The 27,271-nt window shown below is 41.7% G+C and overlaps 1 long non-coding RNA gene across 1 annotated transcript; it reads left to right on the forward strand.

The window, feature by feature from the left end:
• The first annotated feature begins 1,810 nt into the window (after positions 1-1,810).
• Positions 1,811-24,198, forward strand: LOC114895284. The gene is made up of 3 exons (XR_003793503.1): positions 1,811-1,999; positions 15,355-15,447; positions 24,148-24,198. It is a non-coding gene; the product is annotated as an uncharacterized LOC114895284 (long non-coding RNA).
• The last annotated feature ends 3,073 nt before the right edge of the window (positions 24,199-27,271 follow it).

Consider the following 27,271-nt stretch of genomic DNA (forward strand, 5'->3'; position numbering starts at 1 on the left):
CCATACTGATCTTGATTAAAGCTACCGTCACTTTTCTTCTGGATTAGTGCAATAGTTTCCAAATGACCTCCCTACAGCTGAATTTCAACAGATTAGTCAAAATGATCCTGTTACAGAATAAGTCAGCTCTTATCAGCCTTCTGCTGGAACCCCTGCAATGCTTCCCATCCTGCTCTGAACGAAAGCTCCAGTCCTACAGCATCCTCTGAGTCCTGCCTCTCCGGCCCCTCCCTTACCTATTTGGCCATATCTCTCACTTTTCTCCCAACTCTACTCTTCCCCAGCCTCTCCAGCCTTTCCTGGTGGCCTTTGCATTTGCTGCTCCTCTATCTGGAACATTCTACCCTCACTCACATCAGGGCTCATAGGTCACCTCCTCACTATTCTATTTAAAATTGCAAACATCCCCACCCCCGACCCTGCACTCACATTTGCTCTTCTCTGCTTTGTTTTTCTCCATAGTAATTCTTTGCATATGACAAGCTACTTACGTTGCTTAATTATTGCTTTGATTCTCTTCCCCCACCAGAATGAAAAAAGCTCCAAGATGGTAAGAAGTTTTGTCTTTTTTGTTCACTACTTTATTCCCAGAAACTACATCGGTGTTTCTTGCATAGTAGGCACTCAATATTTATTAAGTAAATAATGAATGCATGGACTGTTAGAACACACACACACTCACCACAATGATAAACAATAATTTTTGAAGGGACAGTCCAATTTTATGTAAGAAAAGGAAAATCGTTCACTAATGTTACCTAATTTGTATAACCTTCCCATCTGAGCACAGATATGCCGTTTAACACTGGTTTAGAGAGGAAGCTTCAGTTCCCCTTAACTGGTTCCATTCAATGTCCTGGATCCTGCAGATACATAGAAAACAAGACCCATTATAATATCCATCCAGCCGAAACTTTATCCTCTACCACCTTCATTTGCAGAAAAACCTGGTGAAAGTCTATAGTTAAACTTCTCATTTACTTTGGACACATCAAATTCTTTAGCAGAACGTTCTCTCCAGTGCTCCCCAAACTCTTCACCAGCTAAAGGGCTGTAGTGTAAGAATTTATTTTTAAGTTGTCCAGGGAAAGCATTCCAGGTGTTAGGATGGAAGGAGGGTTCTTCTAGATGTGTGTGATTTGGCCACAGCTCTGTTTATATCATGTATTTGAAATGTTAAGAGGCCTCAAGAGCTCACCTGCTGCAATCCGAACAGGTGAATTACATGTCCTGTGGTCTGTGTGGCTTGGTGTAATTATTCCAAGTTTGGCGTCAAGTTCCTCAATCTCTCGAAGCCTCTGTTTGCTCATCTACAAAGTTGAAATGGTAATACTATCTCAGTACCTGCCAGGACTGGAGATGGTTCTTTGCCTAGACTGAGCCTCGCTTTATTTCTTTTAGTGCAGACAGTAGGAAATTGCAGGACTCCAGAAGCCAAAGCCAAGGAAGTCTTCTTTCCCTTTATTTCCCATCCGAGAAAACGCTATGGAAATTCAGATACTACCCTCCCTGCTCCCATCTCTCTGCCAAAGTTGGACTACTTTGCCGTCTGGCAGTCCCAAGCCTCGAAACTGGAACAGCTTCCTTGGTCAGAGAGAAAGACCCAGAGGAGTTTGCCTGCAACCCTCATACGACTTTGACACGATCTGGCAACTGCTTTGAAGGCAGAGGATGTTCTGGCCCTTTAATAGATTCCCAAGAGGAAATGCTGGACCAATGGAGACAGCCAGTCATATCTCTCTCCCATCGTTTGGGATATATTTATTTTTTGTTGTTTTGTTCTTTAATAGAGACATGGCAATCAAACTAGCATACTTTTAAACACAGAGACTTTTCCCAGGAAATTTGCAAACACTGCATGTTTTCTTTCTTACTACATATGGTCTATCTTCTGGGAAAGGACACAAGGATCTTTATAAGAAAAGCAACAATCGCCACAGCCTATTAACTCTGCATTCTAGAAAAAAGAAAAAAGTAGAAAAGAAAAAGAAATTACATGGTGAGTATGTGTGGTGGGGATGCTTAAAGCTCATGAAGAGGTTTTTACCACAGGGGCTAAATAATAATCACGTGTTTCACAGGAGCACTATAAGGGTTTAGTGATAGCAGTGTATGAATTCATAGCACCGTGCGCAAGCCCTTTGTGCTTAATAGGTGGTAGTGCCCTTCTGCCCCTTTTCCGTATATTCATATCAGAATGCTGTCTAGTGAAGTTGAATACTTCACCAGCTCTAACATGTCTCACTGTCCCTAAAAAATGGGGGAAAACATGATGATGCCCTTTATTTAAAAAGCAAGCAAGTGTGGGGGTGAGGCAAGGGCTGTGGAAACAGGATTTGTTTTCTCTGTGGACTGGTTCCAATGCATGCACATGGTGTCACATGGACAAGTTAGAAATGTAACTGGTGGAAATAGAGCTATTAAGACATCTTTGCAACTATAGAAATGATTAAATTTTTCTTTACTGACAGAGGAGCAATTAAATGAATTATGATACATCCCTACTTTAGAATACCGAGCAGATGTTACCAAGAATGAGATAGAGCTTGATGTAGAAATTTGATCCTACTTAACACATATATGTATGACATATGTATGATATGTATGATATACATATATGGTTACACGTATACATATACATAATATACACACATGGTATATGTATGCCTATATGCTTGTGGGATAAGTGTGTTTACCTGAAAGGCCACAATTCAAGCAGTTAAATATAAAATATTTGATGAAAGGAGAAAAGTGGATATTCACTTTTTATGCTGTGCATGTGGCAGAAACATTTAATTCTCATTGACTCTTATTGGCTATCCATATACTTCTCCAGTTTTCCATTTTCCCATGCATTTTGGTGGAATTGTGTGACTGGTTCCTGCCCATGAAACGTGAGCAAAAGAGACATACATCACTTTCTGTCTGGGATACTTAAGTTGTGAGTCCTCCAAGCAATTTTCCTGCCACAAAATGGAAGCAGCCTGGATCACTAAGTTCCCATGGAGGACCGTTTGCCGGGTACTTAACTTGAACTAGAGATGCAGTGTGAGAGTGTGAGTGTATGTACTGGGGGAGGGGGCTGATTGTGTAAAGTCACGGAGATTTAGGAGTTAATTAACGTAACATATTAGTTATCCATTGGACATAACCAATCTCCCCCACCCCTCCAAGCTTAGCAGCTAGAAGAAACAAATATTTATAATCTCACTGGTCAGGAACTCAGGAGTAGTCCTCACTGAGGATCTCTCATGAGGCTGCAATCAAAGTGTTGGCCAAGGTGTAGACATCTCAAGGCTCTACTGGGGCAGGAGAATCTTCTTCCAAGCCCACTTATGTGGCTGTTGGCAAGTCTTAGCTCTTTGATGACAGTTGGCCAGAGACATAAGTGGCCTCTCTATAGGGTTGCTTAAGGCAAGGCAACTTGCTTCCCTAGAGTGAGAGATTTAAGAGAGAGAGAGAGAGAGCACGATCTCAAGATGGAAGTCACAGTCTTTTTATAACATAATCTCCAAAGTTGTATCGCATTACTTATACTTGTTCTATTTGTTTGAAGTGAGTCACTAAATCTAGCCCACACTCGGGAGGATGAGAATTTCAAGACTGTGACTACAGGTGGTGGCTCACTGGGGCCATCTCAGAGGCTGACGACCACACACAGCATAGCCCAGTCTGCCCTGAACAATGCAGTATTCTCCTCCACTGCATGACATGTTTTTAAGCATGAGTTACTTTTATAATATAAAAACCAAACATTAAAACCTTCTTCTATACCATGTTTAAAAAAAAAAAAAAAAAGCTACCCAGCTAGAATCTCAGTTCCTTTCCCTTTAAAAAAAATAGTCACCTAATGCAAGAGCCAGATGGTAAGATTATCCATTTTGCATCTCCTCAAAGTAGCTCATTACTCTCCAGTTTTTAAACACGCTTCTTGGAAGTGACTCATTTTATCCCTGCTTCATTTGTACTTTTGTCACACTCAAGACATCTCCTTTGCTACCATCTACACTATTGGGAGGTCTCCTGAGCATTTTCTCCAGAACAAAAACTTTCCATTTCCTAAGTGTTAATTGTATAATGCAACAGCCACTGAAGTGAAAAAACGAAGTGAACCAGATAGTAGTTCCCTTCTAAAGTCAGGTCCCCAAAGCTTACACCAAGCTTTGGAGTTACTGCCCTTCGGTAACTAGCTTCAGATCTGCCCAGGGCTGCTACTGTATAGACACCTCACTGTTTACCCTCATCTGTACCACAGCTCTTCAAAATTCTAAGATAATAAGGCAACAGGGAGATTAAGCCAAACTAGAACCTGTCAGCTCACCAAGCCAGTAGGATTTGGGTCAATCTTACAGGATTATCACTCATCTCAGGTAACTGTCATTCTTGATGAAACAGGAAAGGAAGAAAGGAAGAAAGTGAGTATAATTACATAGTGAATGCCTTTAAATAAAAGGTAAGGATAAAAACTTCAAGAGTTTTCCTCTATATTTGGAAAGACAGGACTAATAGGTCAAAGTCCAGAGACATCTTTGGTGAGAGAAAATTCTGAGGTAAAAATAAGCTGATATAGGAGACAGGATCTAGGAAATAAGATCAAATAGAATAGGAGGTCTTGGGGAGATAAGATTGGACCTTGATGGGGTCGTAGATTTCAACCTTCTAAATAGTAGTCTTCAAATCCCATCCATGCCATTTTGAGAGTGGACTTGCTTTGACCGTTGCACTCTGTTTAAGAGCTGGGTAGGATTCAAGTGAATCTATCAGCATGGTAAAGTGGGCAAGTGAGGATAAATCATTTTTAATAGTTGCAGTTTGTAAAATAATGGGTCCTGTGGGAAGAGAGTGAGAAGTTTTTACCACAGCTGGGTAGTCCCTATAATTTCCTCGATTTTCCTCTAAAAATCCCACATCAGCAATGTAATTGTCTGCCTCACTGTCTCCCTTCCACCCCAGATGGAAGAGAGAGAGAGCGTTGAAGAGAATAATAATGTGACATTCAATAAAGTATTCTCAGCAAAGCCCTGGGTCAGGCTGAGGAGTGGGGTGGAATCCAAAGGAGAAGGGAATACAGCACCACTTTTGGGCGCCGTCCTGGATTTCAGGAGGCCAGAGTGCCTCAGCGGAGCTCCCCAGGGCTGGGAGAGGGCAGATTTACAATGCTGGACTTGGTCACCATCCTTCATTCAGAGCATCTTGCCTCATGTTTATTTTACTTACTGTCTTTCACTCAGGTTTCATTTGAAAGAGCTTGGAGGTAAAAAAGGAAAAACATTTTTTAAAGAGAAATTGTCTGGTGGAAAATCCATCAAAGATAGACATAGGAAAGGGGAAAATATCAAAACTAAAACCAGTAACAGGCTCGTATTCTGATAATGGCTCAGGATCTTCCAGGAGACATAAAAGCAGTTCACCTGGGCTTTCTGTATTTGCGTTGGTCCCTCAGGTCTTTGTACTCAGTTACGGTTTATTATGGTAAAAGGATACAAAGCAACTTCAACAGGGGGTGAAATCCAGAGGACCCTAGTGCTAACTTCCCAGAGTATCTTCCAGTGGAGTCCCCTGGGACATACTTAATTCTTCCAGCAATCAGTTGTGACAACCCCTGCAAAGTTCGTTGGTCAGGGAAGCTTGACTGAGTCGAGGGGTCTAGTGTCAGTCAGGTAGGCCTATAGTGCCTGTGGGACTAATTGCAGTCACTGAAGCTCCAGACCCCAGAAGGAAATTGTTTGTACAAAACATCTAGATGAGCTGGTACTGTGTGATTGAAAGCCCAGAGCATGCAAAACACTCTTATCAGTCAGCGCATTCCAAGAGCTCAATTCCCAGGAACCAGCCAAGGGCCGGGCATGGAGCAGATCCTTCTTGGGAACGCGCAAGTTTTGAGCAATTTGGCGCTGCTCAGTTAACACTTTCCAGCACACTGTCCTGTGCAGCTTCCTCTGATAAAGACCGAAACGTAATCACATTGGCCACACTTAGTGCAGGGGAGTCTGGGAAGGGTAATATTTACTCCAGGTGAATATACACCCAGCTAAGAAACAGGAATGCTACTCTTAAAAAGTTGGAAAGAGACCTGGAGGTGCCACATGGACCACTTGAGATGAGCTGGAAAAATGGAAGTAAGAGACAGATCAAAGTCAGGGAAATACTACTACTTGACCAATGATAATAAAAATAATACCATATTTTACGTCAACCAAGATGCCATTAATTATGACACGTTATGATTTTTTTTTTTTTTTTCCGGACGCGCAGGCTCAGCGGCCATGGCTCACGGGCCCAGCCGCTCCGCGGCATGTGGGATCTTCCCCGACCGGGGCACGAACCCGTGTCCCCTGCATTGGCAGGCGGACTCTCAACCACTGCACCACCAGGGAAGCCCACGTTATGATTTTAATACTGCTAAGAAAAGGGAGAAATGCTGCCAATTAAATAATGACATAATGTTTTCACTTTACCTATTTATCGAAAAGCATGAAACCCATAAACATAGCTCAGTGAATTTTCATGATGTGAACACACCCATGTAAACAATACTCTGACCAAGAGCTAGAATACTGCCAGATCCCTGGAAGACCCTTAGGCCTGTTCTCAGTGACTACCTCCCTCCAAAGGTAACCATTATCCTGGCTTCTAACAACATGGATAATTTTTAGTTAATTTTGAATTTTATACACATGGAATTGTACATTATGTGCTCTTTTGAGTCTGACTTTGTTTGCTCTACATTATGTTGACAACATTCACCCATGTTATTGTACGTAGCTGTAATATGGTCATTCTCATTGCTGTACGGTACTCCATGCGTGAATATACCACGTTATAATTATCCATTGCATTATGAATGGGTGTTCAGGCTATTTACAGTTTGGGGATACTACAAATAGTGCTGCTGTAAACATTCTTATGTGCTTTATCTGATGGACATTTAGATGCATTTCTGTTGGGTACATACATAGAGTACCTGGAAGAAGAACCATGAAGTCAGAGTAGATATGTAGCAGATGTTGCCAAAACAGGTTCCAAAACGGTTGCCCAACTTACAGCCCCACCAGCAGTGTGGAAGGATTCCAGCTGCTCCACAACCTCACAAAAGATATTGTCTTTTTTTTTTTTTAACCATTCTGGTGGGGATGTAGTGTTATTGATCATGGTTTTAATTGCATTGTCCTGATGACTAATAAAGTTAAGTCTTTTTCGTATGTTTCTTGACCATATCTGAGATATGGCCATGCTTTCCTAATCTGAGATATGGCCATGCTTTTGCCCATTCTTCCATTTGAATATCTGTCTTATTATTGATCTGTAGCTCCTTTATTATACGATATACAGCCCTTTGCCAGATACTCCTAGGGTAAATATTTTCTCCCACCTTATAACTTGCTTCGTCATTCTTTTAATGGTTTGTCTTGCTGAAGAAAAGTTCTTAACGTTAATGTAGTCCAATGTATTTATATTTTTCTTTAGAACTAGAGCCTTTGAGGTCCTGCTTAATAAGTATTTCCCCAACCCAAGCTCATGAAGATGGTCTCCTGTGATATCTTTCAGTAGTTGCATTGTTTTATCTCTCACACAGATGCCACAAGGCATCTGAGGTTGATTTGGGTGATAGACAGAGGAATGTGGACATCCCAGTGACCAATGTTCACATCCAATTGATTCAGAGCATTTTTTTAAAAGACCATCACTTTCCCACTGTACTGCAATGTCACCTTGTCATAATCATCATTTAAAAATTGTTTTGTTATTGAAAGAGCTCTTCTAGAATTACGTTTGATAAAACCTATTACATATGACTGTTTTGCATTTAAACAAAATGCAAAAGGAAAACAAAAGCAAAATAAATAGATTAAAATATTCCTAAAACTTTCAGTCATTCAGACTATGACTATTTAACTTTTCAACTTTTCAACTCAGCTGTTGATGACTGTTTTTCCAGAAAATGTGGTCCTCTGTGCCATCAAGAACGCTGGCAATGCAGCAAAAGAATGCTCCATTGTTGCCCCAGGATTTTCTGCACACTTTTATTTCAATGTGCAGAAAATGACATTAAACCATGTTAGCCAAAGCCACGGTGATTTTAAGATACATCCTGATTTCAGAATTGTTAAAATGTGAAAATATGGGTGGCTTAAAAATCAAAGAAGTATAGTTTTTGTCTTGGGTCAGGCTACCAGAAACCTGAAACAGACATTCAAGTGCATGTGAGGAAGTACTTTATGGAGGAAGTGCTTTTTAGGGAGAAAAAATATCCCATAAGGAAGGGAGAGAAGCAGGATGGGAAAGGGAATGAGCTAAGCAAGAATGTGATCTCGAGAGATCACATTGCCTGCTCCATGCTGGGAAGTGAAGGAGGGCAAAGGGGGCGGGGACGGCCTGTAGCCTTTTGTAACCCATGTCAGTCAATCACTGGCTGCCAGCATCAGAGAGCACGGTGTGTTACAATCTCCCCTTCGAGTTTCCTCTCTCTTGACAAGAGCAAGTCTTTAAAAAAGGGATTAATTGTGATCTTTCAGCATTAACACTGAAAACAGCTGGAGGATGGGTACATGGTAAAAGGAGTATAGGCTGGGCACCAGTAGTGTTCACTACAGTCATAATACCTAAAATTAACTGAGCACTTACTACGTACATAACAGGCACTCTCCCCCTCACCTTTTTTTTAAAATGAATTTATTTATTTATTTTTGGCTGCATTGCGTCTTTGTTGCTGCATGCGGGCTTTCTCTAGTTGAGAATCTAGTTGCGGCGAGCAGGGGCTACTCTTCGTTGCAGTCGCGCAGACTTCTCATTGCAGTGGCTTCTCTTGTTGCGGAGCATGGTTTCTAGGCGGGCGGGTTTCAGTAGTTTGGGCACGCAGGCTCAGTAGTTGTGGTTTGCGGGCTTAGCTGCTCCGTGGCATGTGGGATCTTCCTGCACCAGGGATTGAACCCATGTCCCCTGCATTGGTAGGCGGATTCTTTAACCACTGTGCCACCAGGGAAGTCCCACACTCTCCCCTTTAAACAAATGAGGTAACTGGAGTTTGGAGAGGCCAAAGGTGCTGATAAATGCTCACCATTAAAGGTACGTGGTGAAGTACCAGGGCCACACAGGTAGTCAATGGTAGAGTTGAACACAGGTAGTTAGATTCCAAGGCCCTTGCTGTTAATTTCTATACTGCATCACTTCTAAATAAACTCAAACACGCAGATAATCAAGTGCATTATTTACATGGTGGAAAGGAGAAGCCCCTTGGGTACTCAAAACTGGCCAAATAAGCAAGACAGAAAGATTAAATACAATTTTAAAATGCTGATTATTTTTCCAAAGTCACAATTTTGTTTTGTTCTCAATCCTGTTTTCTTTAGATTTCCAGACAGATTGTCATCTCATCTTTGAAGCCAAGGGAGATTGATAAAAGTAATTAATACTTTACCAAGTACCTTTAATTGTAAGCATTTATCATCGCCTTGGGTTTAGCCCTCTTGGAGAGTTATGAGTTGCCCTCCAATGTTTTCCATGTAGAAGGAGCAGTTAAGGGCTTTGTCTTGGGATCATGGAAGATCTTTGCAATTCACATGACTGATTTTCTTACTGTGGCAATGACTACTTTGGTTGTTTGTAATTTTAGTTTTCGTGAGTTCCCTTTGACATTCAAAACCATTTTCTTCCTACATTTCTTCAACAGCTTTAAATAACATTTCATAGGCACAGACAGAAGAAAGCTAAGAATCACCTTTGTGTTTATTTGATGGACTTGCCCTCAAAAGAAGCACAAAAGTTGGGTCTTTACAAAACTGCTTAGTCTCATATTAAAACATTCATCTCATTTTTTGGCCTCAACCAGTGCCGATTCATCTTCCTTCTTTCCCGTCCCTCCCTACCCTTCATAACCTCATCTGGAAAAAGGAGGCAGCACGTTAAAGTGACCAGCCTCATGTAAACCAAGTCAACATATAAATCTGTAGCCTAAAATACAAACCAGTGACCAAAGAGGCTTGCATTAGAATCCCCAAATCAATTCCGGGATACCCCAGGCTTCTCTTACAATAAGCAATGCTAGCCCAAGATTATCAGGGCTCTCCAGGGATTGTACTAAATCCCAAGGTAGCTCTTCTGGTTACAGCTGGTAAAGATCCAGGCCCTTGTAACTAAGTTCATGCTTCACAACTGAGCCAACTGCTAAGCAATCTAAAACCCCCAATGTTTCCTTGATAGCACATATCAGAGGAAAAAAAATGGTGCTAAATGTTGGCAGGAATGAGCACTGACAGTTGTCTGCGGGCAGAGTTTCATAAAAGCCAAGGCACTCTAAGGACAAAACTGATCTCCATCTTGAAAATTCTGTTTGGCCTTCAAATTGCAAGTAAGACATCTAGAGAAATGTAACAACCCACATTTGTGCCTCAGCGCCTGCTGTTCAGCATTTTTCACCATGCTTAGAAAGAGTCAGGGTCGGGGCAGGAGGGATTGTTGTCTGCAGGACAGCTCAAGGTAATGATCAGAGGAGATAAGGTTGATCTCCAGTATCTGCTCACTTCCTCTTTTTAAGTGATTCTTTTCTTTATGCAGCCAGTGCCTCTAATTCTCAAGGGCCACCTGGTACTCTGGACCTCATTTTCCCCTTTCTTTTGTGTGACAATCCAAAGAGATTTGAGCAGAAGTTAATGCCTCAACATAAAGAAATAGAATCGCTGATGGTGGTTTCGGGGGCAACAATGGCAGAACTTTTGGAGAGTAGAGGGGCCTTCAGGGTTCACACTTATGATGCCGTATGGCCAACATCAGTCACAGGAAAAACTCTGCCGATCTAGAAATTAACGGAGGTGAAGACTTTTAAGGAGTCTGAAATCCTCATCTCCTACTCATACTTCTGTGTTTTTCCAGCTGCCGCTGTTGTGTTTCTTAATCTTGGCATGAAAGAAGGTAGCTGAAGGTTGGATTCCCTAGTTGATGAATGTAGACCCATAAGAGTACAAGGATTTGCTTCCGGGTGTAAGGAAATGGAGCAGTGCTGAATTTTTTCACGGAGATTCAAACGAATCTAAGTGTCTTTGTTTTGTAAGCTAATAAACGAATCCCCTTGATCCTGGAATAAATGATTCCAATATTTATAGAGCACTTAACAAAATGCCTTTTCAAATATTTTCTCATTTATCTTTCCATAACTCCGTGAAATAGAATGACCTGTGTGTCACCATCCCCACGTAGAGATTAACTGACAGGCCCACACCTATGTAAGAGTTAGTGGATGAGTCAGGGTACAGCTCAGTCTTCTGGCTTCAAGCCTGCAGTCTTTCCGCCAAATCTCCCTGATTTGTAGGGTAACATAAGGACTCAATATTTGTGCTTCTAGCTGTGATTCTGAGATTTGAGCACATACTGAAATCTGTGACAACAGTTACTTCATCTTCTGTTTTTACGAGCTTGGTTTTAGAGATTGGTTTGTCGACCAGTCTATTCAACTAATTTTATGGGTCTCCACAATTTTTCTTCCTAGAGCTATTGGGTTTTGCCTCAGTTGGCTCAATTGATTCCCCCTGTCTTCTGTTAAAACACACAGATGAATGATCTCTTCCACCTGGGAAAGCAGTAACGTGAGTTGTTGAAATGACACAAATGAGATAGAGCAAGGGGAAAACAAGACAAAAAATCTTTTTTTATTACCTACAACTCAAAGGAGACTGCTTTTATGATAAAACTACTCTGAATAGCTTCTTTAAAATCCTAGTGAACAACAGTGAGAGATTATTTTAGTGAAAGGGCCATTTTGAAGAATTCAAGAGCAGACATGAAAAGCAGAGTCAAATCCAAGGAAAAATATGGTTGTTATGGGAAGTAAGCTGGATAAGCCATCCTTTCCTTCTTGGAAATCCTGACTTAGCTAATGGTTAGTATAGAAAACAAGCGTATTCTATGCTTCATCAGTAGAATGGGTGCTTCACAAACAGAAAAGAGAAACATCCCCACCCTCAGAGACAGACAATGAACCAGAAAGTAATGAATAATTCAACCTGATAGTGTGTTACTGCTGTGGAAGAAGAAAAAGCAAAACAAGGCATGAGGAATCAGGAGTGCTAGTATTTACGGCTTGCAATTTTAAACAGGGTGATGGGGTAGGCCTCAGTAAGAGAGTGATACTTAAGCGAAGACTTGAAGGTGTGATGGTTAGCCAGGAAAAGCCAGTGCAAAGGCCCTGAGGCAGGTTTGAAGAAGAGCAAGGAGGCCAGTGTGGCTGGAACAGAGAGAGCAGGGGGAGGTGGAACAGCAGGTGAGGTTCAAGAGGAAATGAAACCTGCCTTTGCCGGGCCTCAGAAGCCATTGCAAGGATTTGGGCTCTCACTCGGTGAGAGCCACGCCTACATGTTTCTGAGGAGACAAGAGGCGCAATTACCCCGGATCACTCTAGTCGCTGTGTTAAGAATACCAGGGAGAAAGGGGAGAAAGGATGAAACTGGGGAGACTGTTTGGAGAACACAATGAATTCTTAATCTTTTCTTTTGTAGTCTAGATATTGCTGATACAACAAGTTTTTATTACTCCCTTTTACAAATTTTTCAAAAATGGTCTAACATCTGCCTTAGAATGTGGAGATACTTGGAATCCACTGTTCTCAGCTTTGAGACTTCAGATAAAACCCAAGACAGGAAAAGTCCCATTTTAACCCCCTGGTCCACTCACCTTATGTTGCTGGAAAGGGCTTCTCCTCTGGGGCCTGGCTATCCCAAGAGGCATTGCCCCTAATGTGTGCCAGCTGCAGGGGTAACCAGGTGATTTCAGAGTCAGCAAATCTCACTCTACACAGGCCATAATCACCAAGGCCCTAATTGCATCTCACTTGTTGCCTATTGGATACCAGGACCTGCGCTAAGGATATTTAAACACCTCACTCACCAAAAAAAACCCCTGATCTTTAAGAGACCATGGTCTAGTAGGAAAAAAACAGACCTGTAAGTAATAACTACTGTAGCAGGGAAAATGATGGGTCTGTCAAGCGGTGGATGAACCAAGTGCTATGGGAACAGAAGGTGGGATGTTTCACTCCGCCTAGCTGACAGAAGAGGACTCCTCAGAAGAGGCAGCATTTGAGCTCTGCCTTGGACGTTCCACTGGGTTTAGACAAGTGGATGTGGGGAAACATATTCCAAGAAAAGGAAACAGTTTGACCTGAAGCATGAGGGCTGGCCATTGGAGAGCATGTTCAAGGGGAGGGGTCTCATGGGGCTGCCTTGTTATCAAGACAAGGGCTGAGATGTGATGAAAGGTAAGGGGTCACATGATGGGGGGTGGGACTGGGAAGTGTGCTGGGTGAAGGTCGCTAGGGGCATGGATGCGATGCCAGCAGTGGGGAACCAGCAGCAATATTTAGGCCGGGGAGTGATAGAATCATATCTCAGATTTTAGGAAACGATCTGGAAAGTGAATAGGAAAGGGGAAGGAATCCCGGAATGGCATCGTTTAAGATAAGCGATAACAGGAGACCATGCTGGGGCGGTGACCCAAGACGGGGAAAGGAGGGGACAGAGTCAAGGGACATTTTGCAGGTAGAATATAAAAAAACTGAAGTATGATCATCGTGTAAATGACAGAGAAAAGAAGAGATAAAAATATGCAACAAAGTTGCAGTGACACCACTAACAAGCTAATAAACCCTAGGGAGGGAAGTCAAGGTTGATGATCATGGTTTTCTGCCTGTTAATACTATTTTCTTCTCTTAACAAATGCTTATTACTGTGCAATGTTTCTGTACCACAAACATATCGTGCTACCAGACCTTGAATGTAAGAAACCAGATCAGTAGGCAAGCAGAAAGAAAAGGCAAAACTGGGAAGGTTGTAGGCAGGTCAGAGGCCACATCCCCAGAAATTGGTTACGATCTCAAGCACTTCTAGAGATGTCCTAGGCAAGCAAGGCGGGAGTCCTGAGTCTGCAAGACTCAGCTGAGCACGTGGAAATGTTGCTCTAGGATCTCAGGACAATGGCCCTGTGCCCCTGTTTGTTTCCATGCTGCCCACGGAGGATGGAGAGCCCTGGTCAGTGGGTGTTTGTGGCAGCAGAAAGGTCGGAGCCTGGGATGGTCTCTACCCTTGCCTGCGGGCTATCCCTGCTCCTAAGAAAGATACTTTCTACCAGACTTGCTCTTCCACATAAATCATATTTTGTCATGCAGTGACAAAAATATTCCGTTTTGAATATTTTAAAACATATCAGCACATGCGGAAAATACAATACTGCGTTTTAATTACAGGGTGGCAACTTCCCCTGATAATGGGCCCTAGAGAACACAGGGAAGGAGGCATTCAGGCCATGGAATTCCCTTACTGCCCCTCTTTGTTTTTTCTTGTCTTTGGAGAGAGAGGTGGAGGAGACAGAGGGAGGAAGAAGCGTTTCAGGGAGAGAAAGATGTGGGCAGATTAAAAGGAGGGTGGGAAGGCCAATGGGGAAAGAGTCAGGAAGATGCTGAGGCCAATTAAAATGCCTCAGAGCAAATTCTGCATGAAAATTAGGAAGGAAGGAAGGGAGGGAGGGAGGGAAGGAAGGAAAGGAGGAAGAAATAACATAACATATAACATAACATAACAAGATGAGAAGTAGGGGTGTGGACCAAGCTCAAAACCGAACTGCAATTATACGTTTCCGTTCCACATGAGGCTGACCTCGAGAGTCTACCTAGAGCGAGTGACAGAGGTAGAAACTGCATCTCATTTTGAACGAACTGTGCCTGGAATTAGGCAAGACAGATGTTGCCTTATTTATTGCCTGATTTTAGCAATTTCAAGCCAGCATTTCCACTGCACATCTGCCTCCCTTTTCTCCATTAGTTTAGAAGCATCAGCTTGCTCTTCTGCCACCTCGTCCTCTCCTCCTGTTTCCCCGAGCCCTTCTCTCAGCCTTCAGGCTGACTCCTGTGTCCCGGGTGCAGTCCATTTCTGGACCATTTGTGTGGCAGAAAGAGCAGCAGACACGTCAAGATCACGGTCCTTGTTTGCTCTCTGTCTTTGCATCGTCGCCAGTAGCTTGAGATGCCAGCTTTGTGTTTTGGACATAGAACAACTAGCAGATGCAGTTATGCCTGTATGACTTTCTCACCGAGGTTCCAGAAGGTTGAGACTCTGGGGTTCTTACAGGTCTGTGGACAACTCCCAGGAGGCTATGCTGGGAGCGGGTAGTTTCTCTGCAGCCGGAATGCCCGCTGGTACAAGACTTGTTAAGTTGTGGCCACTTCCTTCATCTGTCTTGGCCTGATCTCCTCTCCTGTAAGAGAGGAGATAATGGCGCCAAGGCTCTTTTTAGCATCAGATGGGGTAGAGTAAGAGGAAATGCTGTGTAAAGTATAAATGCTCAACCAGGGATTTTTCATTTGTGTTTCAGGAAAGCGTGGGATTCCTCAGGAGAGCCTCAGCGGCTGAGGAGAAATGACCGGTCTGCCTTCCTAGCAGCGCACCCCCAGCTCAACCAGAGAAGGTTAGCTTCGGTTAGAGTTTTTCATACAATTTAATTCACAAAAAAGCATTCAGTAACCTTAAAAACTGGAAAACTGTTCCACTCCACAAATTATTTCTTTTCTCCTACTTTTACCAGCAGTCTATCCGTGGTTAAGACAAAGCCTTCCCTCACTCCTGCCCTGGCTTTTTTTTTTTTTTTTAAACATCTTTATTGGAGTATAATTGCTTTACAATGTTGTGTTAGTTTCTGCTTTATAACAAAGTGAATCAGCTATACGTATACATATATCCCCATACGTCCTCCCGCTTGCGTTTCCCTCTCACCCTCCCTATCCCACCCCTCTAGGTGGACACCCTGTGCTATGCGGCTGCTTCCTACTAGCCATCTGTTTTACATTTGGTTGTATATATAAGTCCATGCCACTCTCTCACTTCATCCCAGCTTACCCTTCCCCCTCCCCATGTCCTCAAGTCCATTCTCTACACCTGCATCTCTATTCCTGTCCTGACCCTAGGTTCTTCAGAACCTTTTTTTTTTTTTGAGATTCCATATATATGTGTTAGCATACGGTATTTTTCTCTTTCTGACTTACTTCACTCTGTATGACAGACTCTAGGTCCATCCACCTCACTACAAATAACTCAATTTCGTTTCTTTTTATGGCTGAGTAATATTCCATTGTATATATGTGCCACATCTTCTTTATCCATCCATCTGATGATGGACACTTAGGTTGCTTCCATGTCCTGGCTATTGTAAAATAGAGCTGCAATGAACATTGTGGTACATGACTCTTTTTGAATTTTGGTTTTCTCAGGGTATATGCCCAGTAGTGGGATTGCTGGGTCGTATGGTAGTTCTATTTTTAGTTTTTTAAGGAACCTCCATACTATTCTCCATAGTGGCTGTATCAATTTACATTCCCACCAGCAGTGCAAGAGAGTTCCCTTTTCTCCACACCCTCCCCAGCATTTATTGTTTCTAGATTTTTTGATGATGGCCATCCTGACCAGTGTGAAGTGATACCTCATTGTAGTTTTGATTTGCATTTCTCTAATGATTAGTGACGCTGAGCATTCTTTCATGTGTTTGTTGGCAGTCTGTATATCTTCTTTGGAGAAATGTCTATTTAGGTTTTCTGCCCATTTTTGGATTGGGTTGTTTGTTTTTTTGTTACTAAGCTGCATGAGCTGCTTATAAATTTTGGAGATTAATCCTTTGTCAGTTGCTTCATCTGCAAATATTTTCTCCCATTCTGAGGGTTGTCTTTTCATCTTGTTTATGGTTTCCTTTGCTGTGCAAAAGCTATTAAGTTTCATTAGGTCCCATTTGTTTATTTTTTATTTTTGTTTTTATTTCCATTTCTCTAGGAGGTGGGTCAAAAAGGATCTTGCTGTGATTTATGTCATAGAGTGTTCTGCCTATGTGTTCCTCTAAGAGTTTGATGGTGTCTGGCCTTACATTTAGGTCCTTAATCCATTTTGAGTTTATTTCTGTGTATGGCGTTAGGAAGTGTTCTAATTTCATTCTTTTACATGTAGCTGTCCAGTTTTCCCAGCACCACTTATTGAAGAGGCTGTCTTTTCTCCATTGTATATCCTTGCCTCCTTTATCAAAGATAAGTTCACGATATGTGCATGGGTTTATCTCTGAGCTTTCTATCCTGTTCCATTGATCTATATTTCTGTTTTTGTGCCAGTACCATAATGTCTAGATTACTGTAGCTTTGTAGTATAGTCTGAAGTCAGGGAGCCTGATTCCTCCAGCTCCGTTTTTCTTTCTCAATATTGCTTTGGTTATTCAGGGTCTTTTTTGTGTCCACACAAATTGTGAAATTTTTTGTTCCTGTTCTGTGAAAAATGCCATTTGTAGTTTGATTTGTTGCCAGGTATTTTTTGATTTCCTCTTTGATTTCTTCAGTGATCTCTTGGTTATTAAGTAGTGTATTGTTTAGCCTCCATGTGTTTGTATTTTTTACAGATTTTTTCCTGTAATTGATCTCTAGTCTCATAGTGTTGTGGTCGGAAAAGATACTTGACATGATTTCAATTTTCTTAAATTTACCAAGGCTTGATTTGTGACCCAAGATATGATCTATCCTGGAGAATGTTCCATGAGCACTTGAGAAGAAAGTGTATTCTGTTGTTTTTGGATGGAATGTCCTATAAGTATCAATTAAGTCCATCTTGTTTAATGTATAATTTAAAGCTTGTGTTTCCTTATTTATTTTCATTTTGGATGAGCTCTCCATTGGTGAAAGTGGGGTGTTAAAGTCCCCTACTAGGATTGTGTTACTGTCAATTTCCCCTTTTACAGCTGCAGCATTTGCCTTGTGTATTGATGTGCTCCTATGTTGGGTGCATAAATATTTACAATTGTTCTATCTTCTTCTTGGATTGATCCCTTGATCTGCCCTGGTTTTTGAAAGGAGGATAATAGTCCTTCCTTAACTCCAGCCACGATCCATCACCTGCTATCGATCTCCCTTTCTACTGTGTGACCTTCGGAGAGGGTGGAATACAAGGGTCGCCACCCCATGTGAAGGACCCTTCGGTGTTCTAGAATGTTCATCCGGTTGCCCTTCAGGTCTGTCTCCTCTCAGCAACATCGCCCACTTCCTTTCTTATCCCATCGAGGTGTTTCATTGGAGCCCTTACACTGCAGCTCCTGCCCACCCACCTGCTCCCTCCTTGAGTGAGCAAGCTGGCCAGAGAGGGGTTACAAGGCTGTGTCCACACAGAAATGCCACAGAGTGAACTTCAGAAGGGCCTGAGAGCCAAACACAGGAGGGGTTGGGGAGGAACCCATAAGGAGGGTGAGGACAGAAAGAGTAAGAGGCTTGAGAGGGTTGGAGAATGGAGGCGGGGGGATGGGGTGGGGGTGGGAAGGCACCCCTCCTGAAGCAGGGAACCCCCCCCCCTCCGCTGGCCATCCTCTCTTGATGACCACCTCCCCTGACGGGACACTACCCCGGGACTCTGCAGTCAGACAAGCAAGCCGTCTCCTCTGCCAGATGACCCCCTGCCCCAGCCTCCCCTCCCTGGGCAAGGCCCTGCATAAATTTATAGTTTGATGCTTGGCCTCCCTCACCTTCCCTTTCTAATCCCTCCCCCACAGCCTCCCCTGTCCAGATTCATTCATGATGAGGTATTAAGTGGCTTAATGAGTTGCCTCTCTTGAGAAAATTTGTACTTTTAAAGAGGCAGCTCCAGGTTGGCTAAGCAAACATGCAACACAAGGGATGCAACATGAAGACTTAGATGCCAGCATTAGGCCAGCAAGGGTGGTAACTAGCTGCTGAAAATCACAGCCCAGAGAATTCTGCCTTCTCTACCCAACACCTGTGACACCTGTACCTGACACCAGTTCTTTGGCTGACAACTCTTTCTGTATATTCGGTTACCCACCAAGCACCCCCCACCCCGGCCCTCCTTCCTAAAAAAATGCCCTAGCCCTTCTTGGGAGTGGGGTGTGGGAGTGTAAGGCCCTCTTCCACAGCCTCCCATCTATCCCCTCTTTTCTGTCTCTCCCAGTCATGCCAGGTTACGGCTAGAAAGCTGCAGCCTCTGAAAGCATGTAATGAAGTAAGACAAAAAATGGGATGGCTTGGTTGCTACTTTGATGAGCGTGCCATTCTTCCAATACACAGAACTGCAGAAAGCATTTGAACACATTACATGACCTTCCATCCATCCAGCCCCTAGGACAACAATATAACTTGCTTGGCCACCCGGATTCCCCTGAAAAATTTTAGAATTCTGGTCTATGGGCATATTTATGGCCTGTATTCCTTGGAATAGAGAATTGTTATTTTCCATGAGAATTGCAAACATCTTTATGTTTATTTTAAGCTGTCTATTCTCTACATTCGTAATTCTTTAAGTATGATTTATGGCTTATCTGGGACTTAAGAACAAGAAAGAGGCTACTACTCTGAAGTAAATAATGTCATATGTAAAAAGCTCTAGCTGGGTAATGAAATTGTAAAGCTAAAGAATTCAATTCAGTTTCCAACTCCCTCGGGGCTCTGTAACCTTACAAACCCTTTGAGGCAAGTTTCGGAATTCCAGCAGGATTGACTGGAATATTTTTTAAAACATTGCTTGAATTATGTGGGGATGGGATCCCCAGGATTCCACAGGAGATAGTCCAAGCTTATACTATCATTTTCCCACAAGCAAATGTCTTTGGGATTCAAGAAACAATCCACCTCTAAATGAATGAATGGTCTGAATCTATTGAAGAATCCCAAGAAGTCAGTTTCCCCCCCCCGCAGTTTCTTAATAGATCACCCATTGCTCGTTATCATCGGAGCTTAAAATTTGAGTTCATTTAATGTTTTCTGTACAGACTTGCTCCGAGATGCCTCTGATGACCTAAATGCTGTGGTCATAATCCACTGTTGTCAGTTACCTGGGAAGCTCCCAACAAAGCAAACTGAGGACAAACACAGAATTCTTTCAGACAGTCATCTGGAAGGAGAGAGGAGGACCGTCCTGTCTCACAGGGTTGGCGCTGTCATTTGGCATCTGCACTGCAACCCTAGCTAAGTCACGCTGCCTTGAAAGATGCCTAATGAAGTGGCCAGAAGTGAAACAAAAACAGTTCTGCCCTCCTGTGCCTTGGCTGTGGTTGTGAATACCTCTCTACAGGAGAAGAGCTAAAAGTATTTTCAAAGTGAGAGTAACTCCTTGCCCCTGAGCACAAACACATTGCTTACAATGTATAAGCTACTTTACTGTCATAACTCCTGCATTGCTGTTTATGCTGTTATGAGAACAAGGTATATTCTCATACATTATCGTATTCAGTCCTCATGATAAACCCACGAGGGCAGGTAGTTGACCCTTATTTTACAAAGTGGTTGTACAAGTTCATACAACTATTAAAGTAAAGTGGGGGTTGGAACAATGGATTCTCATTCTGATTCTTGGTTTTGTGCTACTTTTATTACTATGCATTGCTTCCTAGCCTGACATTGCAGTCATCTCCTTAAAAATCCAGAGTCAGGGGATAGAACTGTTTACCCTACCACTGAGGATAGGGTTAACCAAAAGGGAGAAGAGAGTTGGCCAGATGTGTAAAAACCCTTAAGGGCTGGAGCGAGTTATATTTCTAGATGCTCAGAAGGACAATTTGCCTAAACGAGTGAGTGATTCACTGTCTGTTGGATTATGGGATTCAATACAGATTAGGTGCTGACAGAGAGTTGCAAACTTGGAAACTAATCAAAATAAAATTAATCGCTTAGGCTTTCATTTTAAGGCATACATTTTAGGATTCAGCAGGATTTCGTGGTTAAGGATGCTTTCATTGGATGGCTCTTGGGATATAGATCGGACAAGTCACAATGGACTGGTCAGATTCAGAGGGGATAGGGATCCTATTATTTGCTTCTAATCTTATCTTTATGGTGTACAACATAAAACCGAACCTAGGAATTTCCACTAATTCTAACCTAGAAATTTTTACTGCCTGAGACTTTTACATTATTTCAGGCAACTGTATTTTTAACAGAAAAGGTTAAGGCAATTATTTTCTAATAAAGAAAAATCTTTGTAAAGTATAACATACATACAGAAAATTGCATATCATATGATAGGATAGGATAGAATCCTATCATAATTATAGGAGTCAATTTTCACAACTGCACACTGTCACCAGCACCCAAGTCAAGGACATTATCAACACGCAGATTTCCCCCTCATCCTTCCTTTAAATCAGCACTCTTCCTGCAAGGGTCACCTCTCTCCTAACTGCTAGATTTAGTCCTTCCCTCTGAAATAAACAAACTAAGCTACGGTTAAAATATTTCATTTTGAAACACTTCTCATCTGTGTGAAAGATTAGAAAACCTCAAATCATTACCAATTTACAGCAGATCGCTATGCTAACAACTAGTCGGTATAGTAAAAACACAGAAGACCTATTTTCTAAGGCTTTTTATTCTTCATAGAGATCACAGGGGAGAGACTCTGACATGCTGTATTTGGAGACAGTCAGGCCTGACATCTGAATCTTCAACTTTTTCACAGAAGGAATCCTTTTGTAAGATGATAAGGAAAAGTAAATATTTTCAGAACGTTTCAAGAAATGCTTTTGAAATCTCTCCTATAGGAGGTTGGGTCAAGCCCTGCATTTCTATCCATCTTCATTCTTTCTGTCTGTTAAAATCTTGATCTATTGTTCAGCACAAGGATTATTCCCCTGTCAAACCCAGAGCTGCATATGTGTTGTTAGAAAAGTAGTTAGTATTCAAAACACCAGGAGAAGCTCTTTCTAAATTAAATGAAATTTCAGTGTGGTGATATAATACCAAATCAGATTGTCTGATTTTTTCAGAGATTTGGTTAAACTCAATTTTATATGTAATTTTCTATTTGTAGAAACTAATAGAAGGAAATTGTAATAGACATGAAAGAGAACAGGAATCTTACAGAGTTTGTCATATTCTGCTATGTATTAAAATGATAACACTGATTTCATGGTCCACTATTTCATTAAATTTCCTGCTGTCATTAATGCTTTTATAATTAAAATAGCCTCAAATTTAATTCAGAACTTACTACATATTTACAACTTTCTCCTAACACTTGGCAATCAGATTTTAGAGGGTTTTCCCCTTAAAGGGATGTGATTAACCTTTGCCCCAGAGCCTGTATCTGATTTTGGCAGCCCAAAAAACAGGAAAGAAGAGCTTATTTGATGGGAATTTTGCATAAAGTATTTCCTAGTAGGTAGGATTACATATCAAATAAGGCTTAGTGTGTTCTAAGGGATTTTCTTTTGAATTATTAGTCTGTTGGGGGCTATCTTTTCATTGAATGCAGCACTGACTCCCAAGCTTTTGAAGCTCACATCTTATTATATGTATGTGCATGTGTGTATGTAAAAACATACTATATATAAACATATATATGTGTGTCCCTTCTCTATTCACTGTGATGTTTCCTTTATTATAAATGTTTGTGTATATAGATACATATGTATTTATGTATATTTATGTATGTATATAGGTATTTGTACGTATGTGTTATATGTATGTATTTGTGTATATGTACATATATACACGTGTGTATTTGTGTGTATATACATTATATACATATGAATATACACATAGCATATATATCATGTGTACGTATGAATATGTACAAATACGTATATATACTATATAGATACACAAACATTTGTAATAAAGAAACTATCACAGGTGACTAGAGAAAGGAAACATATGGGGTTATATATGGTATGTTTATATATAGCATGCCTATACATACACACAAACACATACACATAATAAGGTGACTTCTTATAAGTCAAAAGTACTTTCTCCATAAATCATCCCTACATACTATATTTTGGTTGGTGCTGACAGATCTCTTTTATTTATGGTATTAAATAGCTATTACAGTTATTGTCAAGAAGCAGGCAAGGTTTAAGATTGTACACCAATTACAAGCCAATATGCCAGCCTGTTACTCTTTCATGAACGCTGGCAGAAGACACAAGAATCCCGGGTCAGAAAAAGAACTTTCCTCTTCATGGTAGAAGCAGTAGCCAGCATGTCAGCGTTAAGCTCATGTGACTTCTCCATCTCCCCAAGGTGTGAAGCAAAGGGCTCAGCCTGGATGATGGCACCCACAGTGGGCAGCATTGACAGGAGAGGAATGCTGAGATTGGGGTATCCTCCACTTGAATAGTGAGCAGAAGGAAGCCTGTTTTTTGCCCTGGGTAGAGATGTTATCTCATCCCTCAGAGTAGCTTACTGCAAACCCAAGCCTGAGAACTGGCCAGAGTAAAGCATGGCCAGGCCAGGGCCTTGAATTCTTGGCATATCCAGCAAGAATATGCACGGACACTTAGGACTGATGGCGGATTGTCTCTCACAAAAGGTGTATATGAATGTTCTTGGGTTTTAAGTACTTGTCTTATATGTAGCAAACTTACTGAGCTCATACTTTGAATGGCTTTTCAATTGATTCTTTTGGATAAGGTACAATCATTCTTTCCTTTGTACACTTTTTTTTTTAACTTATATGACAGTGTGGTCAAATAACATGGTCACGGTTACCTAGCTAGTAAATCCCATGTCTGGAATTTAAACCCTGGTATTCCAATTTCAAGTGCTTAATGTTTTCAAAATAAATTTTCTATTTTATTTGAAAATATATTTTTTTATAATAGCATTTACATCACCATGTAGTATTGCCATCATCTCTTTATATATGTGTCTCTGAACTTGGATTCTAAGCTGTTTGAACAGAGGCCGAGTTTATTCATCCTGTCAGCCTTGGTGTTTTGTGCAGTGCCTGGAGTGGGCCAGGATAGATATGGATGAATGGATGGATGGATAGATGAACGGATGGATCAATGGATCGATGGGTCAATGGATTGATGGATATATGACTGCTTCTTTGACCTACATTTTCAGTATATCTAAGAATGCTTCTTTCTTTGTCAAACTTGTTCTAAAGAAATTCTCTGTCTAAATTTTATTAGACTGCTTCTGGATAAACAGAAAGCAATAGCATGAATTTCTAAAGTGGCTTGGCAAATGTGAATAGATTTGTTTGATTTTAATGAAGACTATAATGTTGGATGGGGCTGGTAAATGTGAGTCCTCACATTTGCTTTTATTTAATAAAAAAAAATGAAGCAAAGTCAGCATATTTTAAACACCATAGTCTTAGCTTTTTTTTTTTTTTTTTTTTTTTGCAGTACACGGGCCTCTCACTGTCGTGGCCTCTCCCGTTGGAGCACAGGCTCCGGACGCGCAGGCTCAGCGGCCATGGCTCACGGGCCCAGCCGCTTCACGGCATGTGGGATCTTCCCAGACCGGGGCACGAACCTGCGTCCCCTGCATCGGCAGGCGGACTCTCAACCACTGCGCCACCAGGGAAGCCCTAGTCTTAGCTTTTATTTCCTGATTACGCATGACCTTTATATAAAATGAAGACCGAAAGGGCCTGTCCCTCAAAGAGTTTACAATCTGCCTGAGCCTAGTGCTGATGTGACTGTCAAGGTGAGTTCTCAGAAATGTACATCTGATCATGTCACTCCTCCCTTTAAGGAGGAAATACACATACATCTTTCAGAAGTTCTGTTTGCCTTCAAGATACAAAGAGCTTGACAAGAAATCAAAGCCTCTTTGATCTGCCCACTTCTCTAAAGTTTGCCACTTAGCATGACATATCCCCAAACCTAAGCTTCAACAATGTTACAATGATTGGAGTTTCCCAAGCAAGTCCAGGCCCCCATGGCTTTGCATACCCTGCTTCTTCCATCTGGAACATCTTTCCATGTGCCACTCCCTGGTCACTATTTAGTCATCTTTCGAGATGCATTTCAAATTTCACATTTCATAGAAAACTTTCCCTGAATACTCCTCACGGAAAACTCACCATACTCATTCTTATGTCTCCATTGAATATAATCGTACTCCATTCTGAGCACTCATAACACTTTGTTGCAATTACTAATTTGCAAATCTATGCATTCCTACTGTTTCCAATTCATTGTTTTGTCTCTAGAGTCTAGTACAGAACCTGGCATATGGTAGGTACATGTAACTATTGGTTTCTCTTCCCTGCCCCATCCTTCCCTTCATGGCCAAAGTCTTATTACCAGTAAGGGCATTCATGAGCGTTCAACTCTGAGACCTACCTCCTGTGAAAACGCATAAAGAATTAGCATCTTAAAGTAGCTCAATGTGTTCTGTTAATGCTCTTCAGCAACCAGGAAGTCTAAAGAAAAGGCATTATACATCATATGTGACAACACAGATCGTAGGGGTGTGGGGGGAACGGGTGCCCACGTGTATCACAGGATGTAGAGCATCAGTGACTGCACAAAAGCAGAACCCATCTTGGGTGGATGCTCTGGTGCACTTCCATATACCTCCTGGAGTTTGCGGGACTGATGGCTCAGCTGCTGAGTACCTCTCTGGAAATTGCCATCATTCTGAAGGTCATCCCAGTTCCTTACCTCTCTGTAGGATTGGCTGAGGATTTCTGCATTGCCCCAAAACACTGCCTTCACTCCCTCAATGGGGTGTCTCCTACGAGTACTCCCCAATAAACTTCCTGCTCGAAAGTCTCCATCTCAGAATCTGCTTCCTATAGGAGCCCCACCATAAAACAGAGGGCTTAGAATGTGGTAGAATTTCCCATTTGTGAGCTCATGGGAAGTGCCCTATTTTTTTTTTTTTTTTTTTGCGGTACACGGGGCTCTCACTGTTGTGGCCCCTCCCATTGCGGAGCACAGGCTCCGGACGCGCAAGCCCAGCGGCCTTGGCTCACGGGCCCAGCCGCTCCGCGGCATGTGGGATCCTCCCGGACCGGGGCACGAACCCGCGTCCCCTGCATCGGCAGGCGGACTCTCAACCACTGCGCCACCAGGGAAGCCCGAAAGTGCCCTACTTAAAATATTTCTCCCATTGCTTTGTGTTTCAAAGGCTTTGGAATATTTTAAATTCTGTTATCTAAATGCTTCCCGGGAGTGATATCTGAACCTCATTTTAGCTAAAACAACCAAGTGAATGAACAAATGGACCCTATGTTTTCAAACGTTTTGTTTCTTTTCTGTTTATCTATTTATCAACAGTATAACTCCAGATCATAACTTCAATTCAACATGAGTGAACCAGTGTTCAAAAAAATGAGCTGAAATAATTACCAAAAAAACAAAGAAACATGATTTTTCTTTTATTAGGTCATGCACTTTTACTGCAAAATAAGTATACAATGTTTAATCCTGGTTTCTTATTCAATTATTGAAAATAGCACATGGAGTCCCATTACCTTCATGTGCCCCAAGAATAGAATCTACTCTAATCTCTTCCTTTTAGTCTAAGAAATAAGGAAACTGAGAAAGGAAGGAACAGAAGCCAAAATGATGATGCTTCATCACCAGGACCTCCATCTGTGATTATCACACCTACAGGTAAACTGAAGTAACCTGCTGATGTAAATGAATATGCTCGTGTTCTTTTTAATTAATTAATTAAGCACTCTCTTCTCTGACATAAACTGGTTCTTACTTTAAACCAGCAAAATATCAAGGCCAGAGAATCAGTATCAACCTGTTGAGTGGCTTCAACATTTGAAGTGCCAGATGGAAAACAAAGTCTTCTGCAATGGTTTATGAAACTGTATTGATAAAGATGGCTTTGAATGAAGGCGCATTTACACTGACACAGCTAATTTAGAGCAAAGCTGTAAGGTAGGCAAACTGTTTTTGGAAGCCTCCACAGCCTTTAAAAAAATGATCCCCTTTACCTTCTTTCTAGAACCTTCATTCTTCCAAAGGACCCAGTACAGATCTGCTACTTTGCCCTTCCTTTCTTCCTAGGAAGACAAATCAGACATAGAAGCATGTCTGGGAGTCTGTAAGAAATTCCCAAATCATTCAAATACCTAAAAAGCTTTTTTAAAAATACAGATGTAGATTCACATCATTAGATATTCCAACTCCTCCCCAGGTCTGGGGTGAGGCCCTGGAATCTGTATGCTTAACAAGTATCCCAGGGGCTTGGGGGTGATCAGCTAGATTTGGGAACCACTAATATGTGAATTTCATTCTTATCAAGCATCTGACACTTCATGATTAGCCTTCTTGAAGGATTTGCCTTTTAAGGAGCATCTTAGAGAAAGGCAGTGCTTAACTCAAGGGAATAAATCAGAGTAAACAGTGGAGAGGATATTTGGGGTAATTGGACAATCCATGTCCAACTTATCAAATCAAACCTCACAGAAATCATCTACTCCATCTGCCTTTTGAGGTCCACTGAGGCCATTTGTGTCTGTCTCAATGTCCAAGATAAAGGAGAAACAGAAGAGAATAG

Source organism: Monodon monoceros, unplaced genomic scaffold (genome assembly GCF_005190385.1).
Source record: "Monodon monoceros isolate NGI ecotype Baffin Bay Population unplaced genomic scaffold, NGI_Narwhal_1 Super_Scaffold_14, whole genome shotgun sequence".
In the NCBI taxonomy this organism is placed as follows: domain Eukaryota; kingdom Metazoa; phylum Chordata; class Mammalia; order Artiodactyla; family Monodontidae; genus Monodon; species Monodon monoceros.